Source organism: Perissodus microlepis, chromosome 12 (genome assembly GCF_051167445.1).
Source record: "Perissodus microlepis isolate ML-2025 ecotype Zambia chromosome 12, ASM5116744v1, whole genome shotgun sequence".
NCBI lineage: Eukaryota > Metazoa > Chordata > Actinopteri > Cichliformes > Cichlidae > Perissodus > Perissodus microlepis.
The window spans coordinates 29,303,490-29,320,366 of NC_140472.1; positions in this window are offsets into that span (position 1 = coordinate 29,303,490).

Here is a 16,877-nt window from a genome sequence, read left to right on the forward strand (position 1 = left end):
CATAAAATGAATGTAAATAGCCCCTGCACACCTGTGCCAGCAGCGTACTGGTGCATGCATCAGAATGCAAATTCATGCACCTTCACATACACATGCTTTCATTTTTCTTTTTTTTAATGTAATAGAGAAAAATCCTCAGAATTTTGTAATTACAAATTGGAGTTCAAATCACATGTAGAAAGATACTGATAGAGGTGTAACTACTCTGACATATGTGGTGAGGCACTTCATCTGAAAGAGCCATTAGCTCACATATCCTGTGAAAAATATCATTTGAGATATACTAGGATCACACACTAAACTGTATGTGTATGAATAGTTTTACTCTTTTTTTCTGTGTGTGACAGTCCTCCGGAACATCCTACCGTAACACATCCTGACTGGTGGTTTATCAAGTCTGGAACAACAGTGTCATACGTCTGAGGCTGTTTAGGTTTTTTAAACTATGGCGAAGCAGTTTCCTTAATGCACATGGATAGACAATGAATTAAACAGCAACTACGGTGCCTTTAAATTAATGAGAAAATGTGATCGACTAACAGTGAGGCCACTGCTGTCTCCCAGAAGTTGCTGAAATTGAGTTTGAAAGAGAAGAAAGAAGGGAAAAAACTCACTACAAGCGAGCTGTGAAATTGACTTGGATGGGATGGCTTGGCAAAGGACCTAGGTACATGTGACCACTGTGCAGCTTCTGGAATGAGTTAGGTCAGCTTCAGGCGCACTACATAATGTGCTGCTGCTGATGGAGTGTTTACTAGTTATGCTGCACTGGTTTAATCCAACTGTTATATTGAGGTCTACATGACCCAGGACATAGAATTCCTCATAGTTACTGTAATGGTTGTACATCTGGCAAAATAAGCTTTTTTGATTTCAAGATTTCGACATGGGAAGATACCGCTGTTATGTGTGGTCACTAAATATGAAGTTCCAGCCTGTAGCTGGTCAGCTTAACTAAAGGTTTTCAAGAAAAAAGTAGTACAAACTTGGCATCTCCCAGGTATTTGTCTGCTCAATTTTTTAAAGCTATTTTTTAAGCATTGTTCAGTTATCTAATCTAGAATCACCAGTCACATCTGACACAGTTTTTTATATATATTTTTTAAATTCAGACTTGTGAATTCTACCTTTTTTGTTTTTGTGAAATTCTCTCACATTCAAAATTTTAAGACCCATGTCTCTTTTTTCATATCTCTGGATTTGCATATAGGGGTAAAAGAAGAATAGCTATCCTGGTTTTGTCCCAAAGAAATAAAATTAGCTCGCCATCGCCTTTTACTTTGTCTCTCAGTGTTTTAATCGTCAGAAATACCAGTGTACAGTTTAACTAGATGATGTGTTCTGGATATGTACTTGCACAGTGACAGCACATAGACTGTTACTTTGATTCGATTCCAAAGCAACAGAAGGCAATGTGTCTCTTTTCTCCCCCAAATTTATGCAAGTAAAGTTAACTAGCTCCTGGCTATAGTTTAATACTTAAAGGATGCACATAAGAGTGATATAAATCTTCTTGTCAAACTCTTAGCAAGAAAGCAGATGTGTACGTCCCAAAATTTCAAAATATTCTTTAAATTCTGTTGCAGTAATAATGAGATGCGTACTAAAAAGTAATACTTTTGCTGATCTAAAGTCAAATGATAGGCGATGCTTATTTTGTATTCCAGGCAAGTGTTTCACGTGATTTTAGAATATCAAAAGCCTCTAAAATTGTGACTAATACTGGTTGTAGTCAGAGCGTAATTCATCTCCATATTAGCTTAGCATAAATATCACAACAAGATTAATATATCACAATGTTGTCATAATCCCATTAAACTGCAAAGGTAGTGAGCCACTGCAGCGCTTTTGACTGAAACCTACTGGAAAAATCCCTCATTACATCATCTTTGGCTTGCAACGAAAGAGTATAAACACCCAAGGATTCCATATAGACCTTCAGCTATGGATGTAAACAGTCAGCAGATAAAGGTCTGAGTGACAAAGGTCAAAACCAGTAGAGGATGACTCAATGGAGCAACGCTCTTTTCTGCTCACAGCTGAGCAGAAGTCTTTATGATCCTCACCCCTCTGCTTAGCTTGTGTGTGACTCATCTGCTGAGTGTCAGTCCCATCATCCCACAGACACCTCAAGCCTGCTGCGTGTATCCTACTTGTGTCTCACAAAGTAGTAATACCATTATAATCTACCACCATTAGGCTTTCTTCCCACTCTCAATTTAGTGTGTTTTCTGTTGTTTGCCTCATTCTTTTAATAACTGGAGTCTTTGTGTCATAAAAGAGAGTCTCTAAGCTATAGCTTACTTAAAACATGCTACTCTATAAAATGTTCTCTTTGAATATTTGGATCGGGACTGTCTACACTTACTGGCCACTTCATTAGGTACATCTGCACAACTGCTTGTTCATGCAAATATCTAATCAGCGATGTGAGAAGATATACAGATGTCTCTGAATGCTTCGCCTATTGAACCTTCAAGCAGATGGGTTATGTCAGTTAAGAACAGGAAACTGAGGATACAGTTTGCATGAGCTCACCAAAGCTGGACAAGTGCAGATTAGAAAAATGTTGCCTAATCTGATTAGTCCACTGCGACATTTGGTGGAAGGGTCAGAATTTGGCATAAACAACATGAAAACATGGATCCATCCTGCCTAGTATCAGTAGTTCAGGCTACTACTAGTGGTGTAATAGTGTGAGAGAATGGCTACTTTGAACATTTTGGGCCACTTAGTAGCAATTGAGCATCATTTAAAAGCCATAGCCAACTGTATTGTTGCTGCCCATGTCTATCCATTTGTGACCACGGGGTATCCGTCTTGTAATGGCTGCTTTCAGCAGGGTAACACGCCACGTCACAAAGCTCAAAATCATCTCAAGCTGGTGAATAGGACATTAAGTTCTCTGTACTCAAATGGCCCCCACAAGCAGCAGATCTCAATCTAACAGAGCACCTTTGGGATGTGGTGAAAAGGGAGATTCACATCATCGATGTCAATATGGATCCAAATCTATGCGGAAATATTTCCAGAAACTTGTTGAGCCTGTTCCAAAAATGGGTCTAACCCAAACAAGCAAGGTGTATGCAATAAAGTAGGTGTCAAGTGTAAATTAATTATATAATCATTATGTTATAACTTTCATATTGCTTACTTGCACACACACATTACCCTTTCAGAATACTCATTTAAATGTACGAAGAATGTTATTTATTTTGAGTGGATGGAAACCGTCATTGGTGACAAGTAGATATAATTTCTTTTTTCTGTAGTACACAGTAAGTCCTTTCCCTATGTACTGCTAAATGGGAGGGAGGAGGAGATCAATGAGATCAGAATCATAAGGGCATTCATACAATGTAAATCACCTTTCAACATATATCATGAAAATGTCCGTTCAAACGTCAAAAGCACACTGCAGTGAATCAGCACTGATGATACCAGAGTTCTGCCTGCCAGCGTTATCCAATGCTCTGTATGTTTGCCAATGTTTGTCTCCATCAAGAGACCACACATAGCTAAAATAAAAACAATACTAATACTCTGTCATAGAGTATATCAGCAAAACTGTTAACTCTCCTGGCTTTAAACTAACAAAGGAAGGTGGATATGTTGCACTTATGTCATATAATGTGATGTGTATACATCAGTCAGGTATAATGCTAATTGTGAGGCTAAGATGGTCTATTTTTTAAACACACTGTTAATTACATGAAAGAGTTTTTTTTTTTATTGTATATAGAGTATAAAATGGCTAGTTTCTGTATTCAAGCTTGGGTCCAGTGAAGGACTTGTAATACCAATTGCAGAGACCCTGTTGGTGGGTTAAACACTGATAATAAGTTTTCACACTCTGTGGTGTATGAAATTCTAATTTCAAATGTCCTTTGTTAAAAAGGTACTTTATGATTCCAATCTCATCTTCCATCCATCCACCGACTTAGGTTCCACTGATTGCATTGAAGTTTTCTGTATAATTGTTGTGTTTTTGGTTTTGTTATTTTCTTTCTAAAACTTTCTTTTTTTTGTTGTTATCGGTGCATTTTGCACGTCAGAGCCCGTCTGCGACCCTGAACTGAATAAGTAGTTACAAGGATGCATGAATGGACAAAGCGCTGTAGAATGTAAAAAGTTGAAACACAACAGCTCAAGAAATGAAATTCCTGAAGTCAGTATTTTACACAAAAGTACCCACGAACTATGAAGCACAGCAGTAATGTTCTGTTTTATCTGAACTTGCATCAGCATTTTATATTAAACATGAGCAACAGAAGTTCGTAGCATGATACGAATACTGTAATAATATTTTTTCCCTCTGCTTTTTAAATATGTGGGAAGCTTGCATCACTTTCCTCATTGATTGTTTCAGTTTTCTGCTCATTGTTCCATTTTATCTTCAGCTTTTATGGCAAATCGGTTCATTGAAACTTTGGATGTGATATCTCACACAGCCTAGATTGCCTTGCTTTTCCTCATTGAATGTAATTATAAGTTAAATCAGAACACACTTTGACAATAACTGCCTTTGTTCTCAGCTACGTGTTTGTGGGGAGAATTCCCAGAGGTGTGATCCTTGCTGCAGCAGACTAAGCTTTTGATATAGGCCCTGCCGGGAGATTTCTGGTGGGATCTGTGCTCTCCTCAGCAATATGAGGGAAAAGCTCGAGCATTTAGACACAGTGTTTTTGTGTGTTTGTGCACACATGGTTGTATGTGTATCTTCAAATCCCTCCGACTTCTAAGAATGGGGTATCGGCTTGCCAAAAAGCACCAGTCAAGTAATCCCCTTATCAACTGACCTGTGAAGGACCTCTTGTCACACGTATTCCTTCAAATGATTTTTGGTTTGATGGGGTGCATTGCACCTGTCAAATACACGTGCTTCTTCTCATTGCAATTTCTTTTTTAAACGATTCACACAACTTAGATGAGCCTAGTCTCCCGCTGGTGCATATTAGGTTTGTCTTGTTAATTAGCTACACAATTTGTGAACCAGTCAACATGGTCTGTAGAAAACTTTGCTAGTAATTGGGTCACCATAACCTAGCTGAAATGGAAAGGTGTGATCTTTCTAGTAAAGTGCTTATACAGGAAGCTTGTTTCAAACTGCACATTCGTCATATCCCATATGTTACAACTGCATATTCTTACCCCTAAACGTGTGGGTATGCAAAAACAGAAGAAGAAGACACAATGCATCTACAAAGTCAAATAAGCCAATAAAAACAAATATCAAATATCTGCTATGTTTACAACATTTCTCCCACTCAGATGAGAAATCTCAGTGGAAAAAGTGGGATCCGCTTTTAATTAAACATCTGTGAAGCAGGAGGCTGCATGTGGATCTGCAAGTTAAGAGAAATTTTTAGGCGCACGGCTGTCCCATTGAAACACCAGGAGATATTCCTTCAGAAGGCTCCTTTGTGGCTCTTGAGTTTGGAAAGCCTTTGAAGGAAAAGAACCAGGGGTTTTAAACAAGGTGTATGCATGTGGATGCACAGATCAGCCATTCACTTTCAGCTGAGTGCAGAGCAAAACACTTGCCTCTGGTGAGATCGCTCTCCTCACCTTATCTCCTGACGTACACTGCAGACACTTCCTGCTGCCTATCTTACAGCAATCACATTGTCCTCGGTTCAGATCTAGCCTGTTAGTTTCTCATCTCATCTGAATACCATAGGCAGTATTGTGTTTCGTTGCCTAACCGAGCTCTGGATTCCCTTCTGACAACTCAAGTGGCTTAAAATCTTTACCGAGCTGTGAAAACTAAGAAATGCACTCTTTGAACTGATTTTATGTGGTACACGGCACTCAAAAATCTGTCAAAAAATGTTTTAGTGCAACTTTGGTAAGCTACGAAGCCGCACCGCTTGATGGATTGTTGGAGCATTATGGCTACCATAGTCAGGAGCCTCGCAGAGGAATCCGGGTCCAAAACTCCGTCCGCTTCAGGTCCCAAAGTCAAACGAACACTGCAGCATCACTGAGAGTTAAAAACTGTCTAATTCTTTCATCTTTAATAAAATGATCAATGTTGCTGCGTTAACAGGTGTAACAATGAAGTTTAACATCCAGGCATCCATGAAAACAGAATGTATTAAATTTAATGGAGTTAGAAGTTAGCAGAAAGTTAACTCGCTAGTTTCTACCTAAACATGATATACCATGTTCTGAAAGAGAGATTTGTGAAAAAATTTAAATGTACAGCTCTGCTATCACTTCCAACATAAATGAAGACAGGAAACTAAACAGCAGTGATGTCTGTAGGGTTACTGAAGTTTTGGCGAAGTTGGGCTACCTTGGTATATAATGATGTGCTATGTGATTGCTAGCGACATAGCTATGTTAGCATAACATAAACAGTGAAGCTGGAGAATGAATGCTAACTTTTTTTCAGTGTTGCCAACTCCTCAGTAAGGAAAATCACTATTGGCGGTCCTAAAAGTCGTTAGAAGTCGCTAAATGACGTCATCACCTAATTTGAATAATTGGTCCTGCATATGTAATTGTATCAGTAGCTGTAGCTGTAGGAGAGAGACATAACATCGTGGAAGAGACAAAGTGATTAAAAAAAAACACCCTAAAAGCATTTAGAATATATATAGAATATATTTAGAACTACAAATTAAAATTTCCTTTCTCTTTTCTTATTATTGTTTTCAGTAATTCCAACTCTCCTCCTTTATCCGGACTTGGGACTGGCAAAAGTGACCCAAAATAGGCACTCTGGCGGAGTAACTTTTTTTGTGTGTGTCTTTTTAAGTAGTTTTAAACCTTGTCATCCACAAAAAGTAACAGTAAAAGAAGAACATTTTTAACCATTATCAATCATAATGGACATAGCAGCCAGCCAGCGGCTTCGCTCATGCGGGATTAATTTGCAGTTTGTAGCATGGGGTGAATATCTCCTACTCTGACATCAGCTGGGGGCGACTGCTGCATGAGGACTACCTGCCGCCTATAGTATTTAGTATTTATTACTTAACTATATAACCATGTTAAGATGAAATGTGAACTATGACCACAGTTAAATGATCATAATGGTTGTTTGTTACTTCCTTCTAAAACAACATGTTGAAGTTTCCACTTTAAAATGATTTCTTTTCAAACACACTCTATTCACAACATCAAACAGTTGGAGTTCGAAAGCTTCATTTTAAAGTTATCATGCCGCTGACTTTCATCACATTCTTCACACCACATTAGGCCACTGTTACAACTATATACTATAACAATATACGCTGTTTTTACATGGATAAGAAAACTGAGCAGTGTTATGGTTTCTGTTTAAGAAAATGGCTCTACACATCATAGAGTCCTCGTTGTCACTTCTTCGTAAAATTGAACTGAAGTGAAAGCATTTATTGTAAATAGCCCAACCTTTTATAGATTGTAAGCTGCATTGGTGAGGCTCGGTAAGCTTCCCCAGACAGTGTGAATGCTAATGTGCAATCTTCAAGTTAAAAGACATCACACTGAGGCTCAGCTTTACTGCGTGTGGGCCAGCCAAGATTCATTTTCGAGGGGAAGGAAGACAAGATGATTGCATTGTAGTGCAGGTACAAACCAATTCTGTGCTTTGAAAACAAAATTCTGTCACTGACTTTTATTACTATGCAGGAATTCAGCCAGATCCCTGCACCTGTGGCAGTATTATTGCCTTGACTCAATATTGCCCTGCCGTCTCAACACAGTCTCCTGCTTTTTCATATAGTGGAAGAACATTTGCAGTCATCAGCAAATAATAATTTGTAAGGCTTTGCTTTCTAAGCAAACAAAAGAAGCAACAGTCGCCTCTTCGCTTTTGCTGCTGATATCTCCCATAATGATGACTCTTTTCGCTCCATGCATCCTACCAAGTTCAACAACGAGCTAACCTTTTTCTACTGCAGCTGTTTCTATGACAACGCAAGCCCCTGCTGCAACTTTAAAGCGTGATAAACACAAAAGCCAGATAATGGATTTGATCGATCTCGTTACTCTCCATGGGAGTGATATCAAGACTGATAGGGGTATTTCTGCTAACAGGCAAGATCAAAAGGTGATGTTTTGCTCTACTTACCAATTTGCTGCAGTTGATTATTTATGAACAGCCTGTTAAGGTTATCGCAGGATTTCTTTAAACTGTCATTTTGTTTTGAGTGTGAATACATCACGACGTTTAGCAGAATGTTTACAATAATATGCTAATATCCAAGTAGATTTATTTCTCGGGCAGAGATGCAGACCTGCCTGTCCACGGTAGGAAAACATAACTGCATTAGTGCCAGCAGCAGTTATTGAATTGTGTGCTATATGAAGCTCTGGTCACTGGAAGAAAACCTTGGGCTTTTCACTGACTTGCTTTCTTCATTGCATTTGACAGGACAGTGTCCACATAAATCAATCCTGTTGCCAGCTCAAAGACCTTTGAGAAAGTATTGTGTCATTGACCCTTGGGCTTCAGTGCCCCTTCGGTTAAAAACTGAAGAATATGTTGCCCACTTTACTGGTGCCGTAAGCTGTAAAGTAATACGGATTGCTGTTGTAATCCAGACTCTGGGAAAAAAAAGTGCAACACGTGATGATGTGTGGTACAACGATGATGCACGCTCCTCAGTTTGAGTCTCTTGCCAATCACCCGAGTGGAGTGAAATTAATCACTCTCAGGGCTGTCAGTTGGCGTCAGCCAGGAGACATTTATCTTTGAACCCATGTCAGTAATTTGGCAATAACGGTTCCTTTGATTAATTCACTGCCTGAATCTCTGCCAGGAGAGCAGGAGTTCACAGACAGTGACAGATTGATGATGCTTGTATCCTGTAATTCTGTGGCCCTCAAACTTTACAGTGATTAGGCTTGTGTAAAAAAAAAAAAGACAATACAGATAAATGTCATATACTAAACTACACTTATCATGATTTACTGTATATGAAACACTGCCTGAGTGCAGACACATCTAAGGTGGGTTGTCAGTGTGGATGTTTGTTGCAACCGCTGTGTTGTTAGACAGTTTCAGCTGATTTCAGGCTAGTTATAGAGCAGTGCTGCGGATTGCTTTCCAGCACTGGCTGACTGTGTCCCCAGATCAGCTTTAGTCATGCTGCTTAAGCAAAAGTGTTGACACATCTCAAGCTAACAAAGTTCATTTGAGCATGCACCGAAAAAATTCCTCTAGGAAGGGAAGACACAATACTTTGTCAAACCTGAAAGAGAAAGCGCTCATTCAGCAGGTGTCGTTGCACATATTGCCACCATCTCTTGATTTGTCATTTGGACAAACTTGATGTTCACTTCAATGGCTCTCAAGGGGTTTGCCTGAGAGGTAAACAACGCTCTAAGGATATCTTATTCTTTTTCATTTGACAGCTCAGAATGCAATCCCAGGTTTCCCAGGCATTATTTATTTATTTATTTTCAGATTTCCACACAACCTTTCTTTAACAGGCTAAATGGAAATTAATGACTGTTATCTTCCACACTGTTGAATCTATTAGTGTGAAACACTGAGCATCACGTGTGTTATTATTTTAATTCATCTATATGTCAAGATGAAAAATTGCCATCTTTACTGAATTTAATTGGTATTCTGAATTTAAAAAAATATTTTTAGTGTCAAATTGGAATTATTCATAGGAAAATAAAACATAAAATACATAAAAAGTAAACCCTCCATGGACCACTTGTCAAAATGACTAATGCAATAAAGCCAGTGTTTTAGAACAATCTAACAGCTCTCAAAGAACAATGAGCCAAAGTTGTTTGGTAACTGGACAGACACATACCGATGAATGGAAGTCATGTGGCAAAGACTGCAGGAAATAAAGCCAGTCTCGATTTAACAAGTACAGTAGCCAGCTATATCTGACTTGTTTGTCAGATAGAGACAGCTACTGTTTCCAAAGTGAGTTCGTAGCTGCATTTTTGACAGTGTAGGTCGTGGGAAATTGTTTCTTTGCCAGCTGGTGGTCTCATCTGGCTTATCAATTTCTCCCCTCTCCATGGATCTTTCTTCATCTCTCGCTTCTTGCAGTCATCTTTCCTCCAGAACATCTCAATAAAATGTGTGCTTATTTCTTTTGTCTCACCTGTTCATTTTCTGCTTGACTGTTTAGACAAATATAATCTTCTACCTATCCATCATTTACACGAACTCCTGCTGCGGGGTTGACTAGTGTGACTCCGTGTGTTTTCTACGCGTGACAAATACTTGCCAGTTGATGGGGGGGGGAATATTTTGAAGTCTTGAAACTATGAAGTGTGTGGGTGATGTATTTCACTCTATATTTCATTCAAGTGTAGGTTTCTGGCTGTAGCCACAGAAAGACAACCGCACTGTGACCCCTCCCTTGGTAATACCTTATTAAAGTTAAATTCTGTAATTTAATGTAATGGAATAGCTGTAATTGGATTAGTATACTTTACAGCCATTATGCTTATCTTCACAGCTCTCCCTGAAATCTCTTAAATGTTCTTCTTACTGATGTACGTTCTTACACTGGTTAGTCCCCTGGCAGAGCGATTGCAAGAGGTCTAGCAAGCATATCATCCTCACATTCAAGTGTAGATATGCAGTAACCATTAAAATCACAGATAGTGACCTTATATACTGTTCTGGAAAGGGAACACTTTATAAAAAAGAAATGACAAAAAAAGAGGTTCTATTTCAAGACTGGTGACTTTTTCAAAATACATAAAGAGCTCTGAATGGCTGCACAGCTGCTAACTACTACTCCATCTTTGGCATGCCCCCTTGGCTGATTCCAGCTGCCTGCTGAAGGAATTAAGGAGATTTGGAGAGCCTGGGCAGATGTAATAGCTGAGTTGACGTTAGCCTGCATGGGACAACATACTGCTCAGATAGAGAGAAATGCTCTGCACTAGTAACCGGGAGGCTTAAGGATGTCGCTCGCTTCATTATGTCCCAGACAAGCTTTCTGACTTGCAAGCCAAAGTGTATTTTCTGCCCGCTGCCCACGTGGATTTTAAGGCATGGAGATAGAGGACTGGTGTGTGCAGGTGCGAAAACCCGCTAGACCTGCAAAATTTGACCACCTGAGATGACCTCAGGGAAACTAGCTGCCAGCTTAGCAGCATGTAAGTGGGATGCAAATTAGGTGAAGCTCTGGAAAAAAAAACCTTCTCTTTCATGTTACTCATCCCAGAAATAAGCAACAAATTTAAACTGAAGAATTTAATCAACTGTTGGCAGGTTTCAGAACCAGGTTTTACGTTCTACTCACATGTGCTGCCTATCAGGATGCTGTGCAAATGGAATGACTATTCGGTCTCTGTAAGATATGTGATGGGCCCCTAGGCCTCAAGACCCATTTCCTGTTAGGTTGCTTGGCTTTGGGAATGATGCTGAACCCTGGATTGGTGTGCCAGCTCACCTACATATAGTCTCTCTTTCTCCCTCTCTCAGTGTGATTGGTTGCTTGCTTTATTTTCTGTTTACTTATACACTGAGTGCATATCTAAATTTGTTTCATTTTTAATAACTAGACTTAATGAAAAAGCTATATGCGGTATCCAAATTTTGTCCTGTCCTTTGATCTGTCTTGCTCTTTGATGGACAATTGTTTGATATTCCACGTACCGCACCCTACAAAGTTACTACAAATGCCATAGTAAGTAATTTATTGTGCCCAAAAGTTTTGCAACAAAGTCATAAAAGGAAATGATAAATGAAGTCATCTCTCTTAGCAGTCTGTTTTTTTTGTTTTTTTTTACCCATGACAGATTTGTTTATTTTCCTTAATTTGTGGCTGTGTGAGAACAACTTGTACTGCATCAGTATATGTGAACAGGAACATTAAATATTAATCAAGGTTAAGGGGCCCTATGTCTGAATGTGAGAATGCAAGAGAATTAAATTTGTTCCAGTTTATGAACTCAAAGTGTTTGCTCTCTGCTCTTTCAGCTCTTCTGGGATAGTGAACAAAATGATGCAAGCTCTCACCTGCTCTCCATAAAAATTTCAGTGATCAAGCACATCTTTAATAATTTCATCCCTGTGGACCTTCATATGTATGGAAAGCATACAAATTAGGAATGTTTCAAGGCTGGCTGGGAGCATCATTTTTATCACACAATTACACATATTCACTTAACCCCCTGTATCCCAAAACAGTGATGGTTCCATGTGTCTTCTATTTGTATTATCTTTACTTATGATGCTAAATACACTATAATCAACAGGATTTACGAAGAGTTTATTGACTCTTCGTTACTGTATCTACATTATGTTCAATCCAGTTTATTTTTGCCACTTACAACTACGTTATAGAACTGTAATGTTACATTTGTTGGAATTTCTGCTTTCATGTTGGTCAGATCTCTTTACCTTGATAAATAACATATAAATTAAAGTTACTTTGCCAAAAACTAATTGCAGCTTCTGCCTTGGGATAAAAATGATCTCACTGGCTTAGAGAGACTTGATAACATTCATGACAGATATGTTTGAGATATTCAACAAGTCATATTAAACAGTTCAAATACCTACAATTATTTTTTGGCATATAACGGAAATCACTTCATCACACAAAACTAGCATCTTCTGTTTCACCACAATGACCACAGCTGACAGGCAAAAATAATAATAAAAATGTAACATATTTGAATAATATCAACACTTAGCAATACATCACAAATAAAAAACACATATGTAACAATTAAATATATTGCAATATTTTATGTTTTTACGTGAGTCGCCTGTAGGCTTTCAGATCACTGAGTGACCTCAGAATGCTAGGTCAACATACTCACTGGTATTATGATGCATTCAGTGAGTCAGTGAAGCTCATCCTCGTTATTGAGGATTTCCAAAACTTTTCCATAGGTGTTACTGAAACACGGGCTAGAAAGACATGATGAAAACATAAATCTTAAATGGTCTTATATAATTTTAAACACATATTTGCAATATTTTAATTAAAAATGCTTTACAGGTGTTTTTAAACTATACGTTTGAGCTATTTAGAGTCTTTATCCGATTTTCCATTTCTTTCAGAGTTCTCAGAAATCTGAATGTTTGATCTTGTGTTCTATAACAATTAACATTATAGACTGCAACAGCTGCAGTAGCCTGACTAATGACTGACCAGCAGATCTGTACGTCTCTTGTTCAAGTGGTTGTTTTTAAAAGTGAAATTACAAAAACAGTTGGTATAAAGATCTGCAGGTGGTGATGAATTCAACATTTTGTCACACAACAGTTAATGAGCTCTCTGCAAAAAGGATTGCATGTATAACAAACTATTTCCATCTGTGCTCGCTGTGCTACTGTTACTGATACTGATTGCATCTTGATTAAGCATTGATTGGCTTATTTCCCTGTTCCATACATGATTCAAATTCATCAGACCTCCAAAGCTGCTTAATGTTGCATCTAGCAGTAGATAACTTAAATCCACCTCTGAAGAAGGAATTACAACATCACTGACAAATCTCTTCACTACACCGCACTCTAAACCCGTCTCAAACTCTACAGGGATTGCCGACTCAAAAAGTCAAATAATGCGGTTTTCGCATTAGAGATATATAATCAAGTAATTAAAACAAAAATCGACTATATGATCATATGAATGTGATCATATAAATTTAATTAAAAATGCTTTAATAACTAATAAAAATATTCTTAGTTTAGCCTTCTGTATAGTAAACCTCATGAGAGGGATGCCTTCAAATACCGATGCTACTATAGGAATTTCTATTTTTATTTTAAAACAAAGTTTCAGGCAGTAAAAGAGAGTTTTTAAAGCATAGTCCTCTGCAGATATATTATGGTTGTTTTCTGCTATAGTAGCAGTAAAGACATACTTATTGCTACCTTCAAGGGATAGTTTGGGTCTCTAATAAGTTTGTTTGTTTTGCTGTGGACTGGAAGTCTTTTCTCTTGCTCTAAAACTCAGCTCAGTATCACTGTTAATAAATAAAATTAACGTATTAGGGCTATTTTCACAGTTTTTTGTTTCTAGTTTTACTTGCCTTTCTAACAAGTACTTGAAGCACTTTAATATTCAGAAACTTAAGTGCTATTGAGCTGGAATCCAAGGACTTTTGCGATTGATCAGAATAGTGCTCTTAATTTTTGTTATCCGCCTAAAATTACCCATCAATTCCTTTGATGCACAAATTAAACAAACAGAACTGCAAAAGCTAATTAAAAATCAAATGCTGCATTTCAACATGAGACCTTGTATGATGAGATAAAGGCAAAAAAAATCTGAGACTGCAGTTGTTGCATAATTATTGCTGGTGAGATCCCTGCAGGCTGAAATGTTTAATCATACAAACAAAACATCTGCTTTCCCTTCACATTCTTCTCTCGGCTCTAACACCTCTTGCTCTAACACTGTTTTATTTCATATATTCACAATTATTTTAGTCCGCTTCACGGATCAGGCGATTACCACAGTATCGTGCCGGTGTCCCTGGATGCAGTGCTGACCTTAACTTCCATTGTTTGGTGGATTAATCTGCCAGCAGGTCATGTTTCTGCCTTCCCTTTTGCTCCAGCTACACAGTGTTAACAGTGCATCAGACTGGGCAGCACTGTCACCATTTCTTTAGGCTATATTGTGATGATTCACATGAGTGAGCCATTGGGAAATGGCTCATGTTCCATGACCCTGTGAGGAGAAGAGCGAGTGGGTTGAAAGTGCAGGCTTTCTGAAAGACAGGTGCCCTAAAAGCCCACATAGCATCTCTAGATGTGTGAGGCAGATAAATTTTAGAAACGATTTGACAGAGCCATCTTTATAATTGTCTTTAGGCTCCGCTTTGCGGCTAGCCATGTCTATAGTATGACTTGTAAAAATAGAATCTACTTAATATAAATAAAACAACAAGAGCTGTTAGGCTGTTTTCATGAGTAAAACCTCCAACAATGATCCAGTTCTCCATTTCTTGTTTGGACAGCCCTGTTAGGCATTCAGGCTGTTAAGAGCACTGTGAAAACATGAGAAACACTTAGTCCTTGTGAGCAAGGATATGCTGTTTACAAAATGCCTGTGCTATTAAGGATGCTACATGTTTTTCTTCCTTTGACTTTGGGGAAAAAAGGTCCAAGGAGCCAAGAGCAACACTCTGATCTTCTCCATTTAAATCCTTAAAAGGGCACCTTTGCTCAATGTGTTTATTACACCTCTTTTTATGTTTGACTTTATGAACATATTCAACTCTTTTCTCCTGCTATGGCTCTAGTTGGCTGGGCAGGCAGCCACAACACAGCCAACGAATTCACAGTCAGGACCACATCACTAGGCTGGTATCCCTCCCACTGAGAGCCTGAGGTTTGCCATGAGCCTGACCCATCACACACTCAAGAAGAAGCGGCAGTGCCAAAGAGTTTATAGAAGTCCACATGGGAGATGCCTGAGGAGAAATTACCAGTCCTACTCCTCCTCTGTGCTTTTGTACATGCTGCCTATCTTCTCTTTCCCTGCACTCTCCTACACTGTACAGGCGTGGCTGGGGCCCCCACAGGGACCCATTTGCCTTCTATAAAGCCTATTGCTATGGAAATTGTGGGTAATTTCAGGGGCCGTTAACAGTGTGAGTGCGGGCGTGCATATAGAGCACTACTGTCATCACACTGGAGCCGAAGATAACCCAGGGCAGAATCTCATATTTGTTGCTCCTTTGCTAGTCTTTGCCCCGCCAACATGACATGCATCGCTTGATGCTAGCAGAATAAGGAATGGATAGACTGGGGAGTGGGCAGCTGGGGAAGGGAGATGAGAGGTGGATTGACTGAGAGGGAAATTTGAGGAGGAGACGGCAGTTCTGAGCATCTGTGTCACAGAGAAAAAGAGAGTGTTTAGAAACAGAGAAGATTGGAATATTATATGAGAGATGGAAGAATCAAAAGAAAGAGTGAAAGGGATAGTGGAATGGGATTTGAAGAGAGAGGAGCCTAAATCAATATTTATACTGTGAGGCGAGACAATTCTGAAGCAGTAATTAAATTGGTGTGTCATATTTCATTTCATTACTAGGCAAGCTTGCATGCAAATGATCCAAAAGGCCTCGTTTTCAAGTGGATTTCATTTCTTTTATGACAGCAAATAGAATTGTGCAGCCAGAGAAAAATAAAATACTAAAATACTACTTCAGTATTCATGAGCCTATTGTTGGGAACTTGGGGACCATTCAGCTGCAATTCAGTAGGGGGTGGGGGTGCAGTCACTGTAAAGCATTTACACTAAAACGAGGGACTAGGTGGGGGAAGCAAATCAATTTGAATGATGATTAGTGAAATGAGGCAATGCTGTCGGTGATTGGAAACACGGTCTGATTCCCAACATCGCCTCCCCTCCTCCCTTCTCTGGAGTCAGGAAAAATGAATAAAACATATCAAAGTAAATGTTGCACTTGTGCAGATATTTTGGGTCAGACGCAGCCGCCTTTAATCATTCAGTAGCTACATACCCCTTGTCAATTAGACAAATATGATAGTTTACAATTTGAATTATCTACTTCCTGACTGAATTAGCTAGTTATCTTATCTGGGAAATTGGAAGCATGACTGCTGAAGGTGACCAGACTTCTATAAACCCCGGTACCAGTATTTACAGTATGTATTAGTTTCAGGTGCCTGCCTCCCTATTGCAGTGCTCTGCACTTTTGACAAATGGAATTTTGGGGGCAACAACAAAACACAGCTGTGCTCTGTGTAGCCAATTAAAAGTTTCCCTTCCACCTCTTTGCCTCTCAGTATTGGCTATTCTTTTTCAGTTTCAACTCTATGGTGCAAGAAAAGGGATCAAAAGATAGAAGAGGACATCCAAAGCACAGCATCAGTGATTTTTTTTAACTAACCAAAATTGCTTTTCTGTACCTTTTTCAATTCTTACCCCAGTCTATTCAGCCTCCCGTGAGGGGGGGAAAAA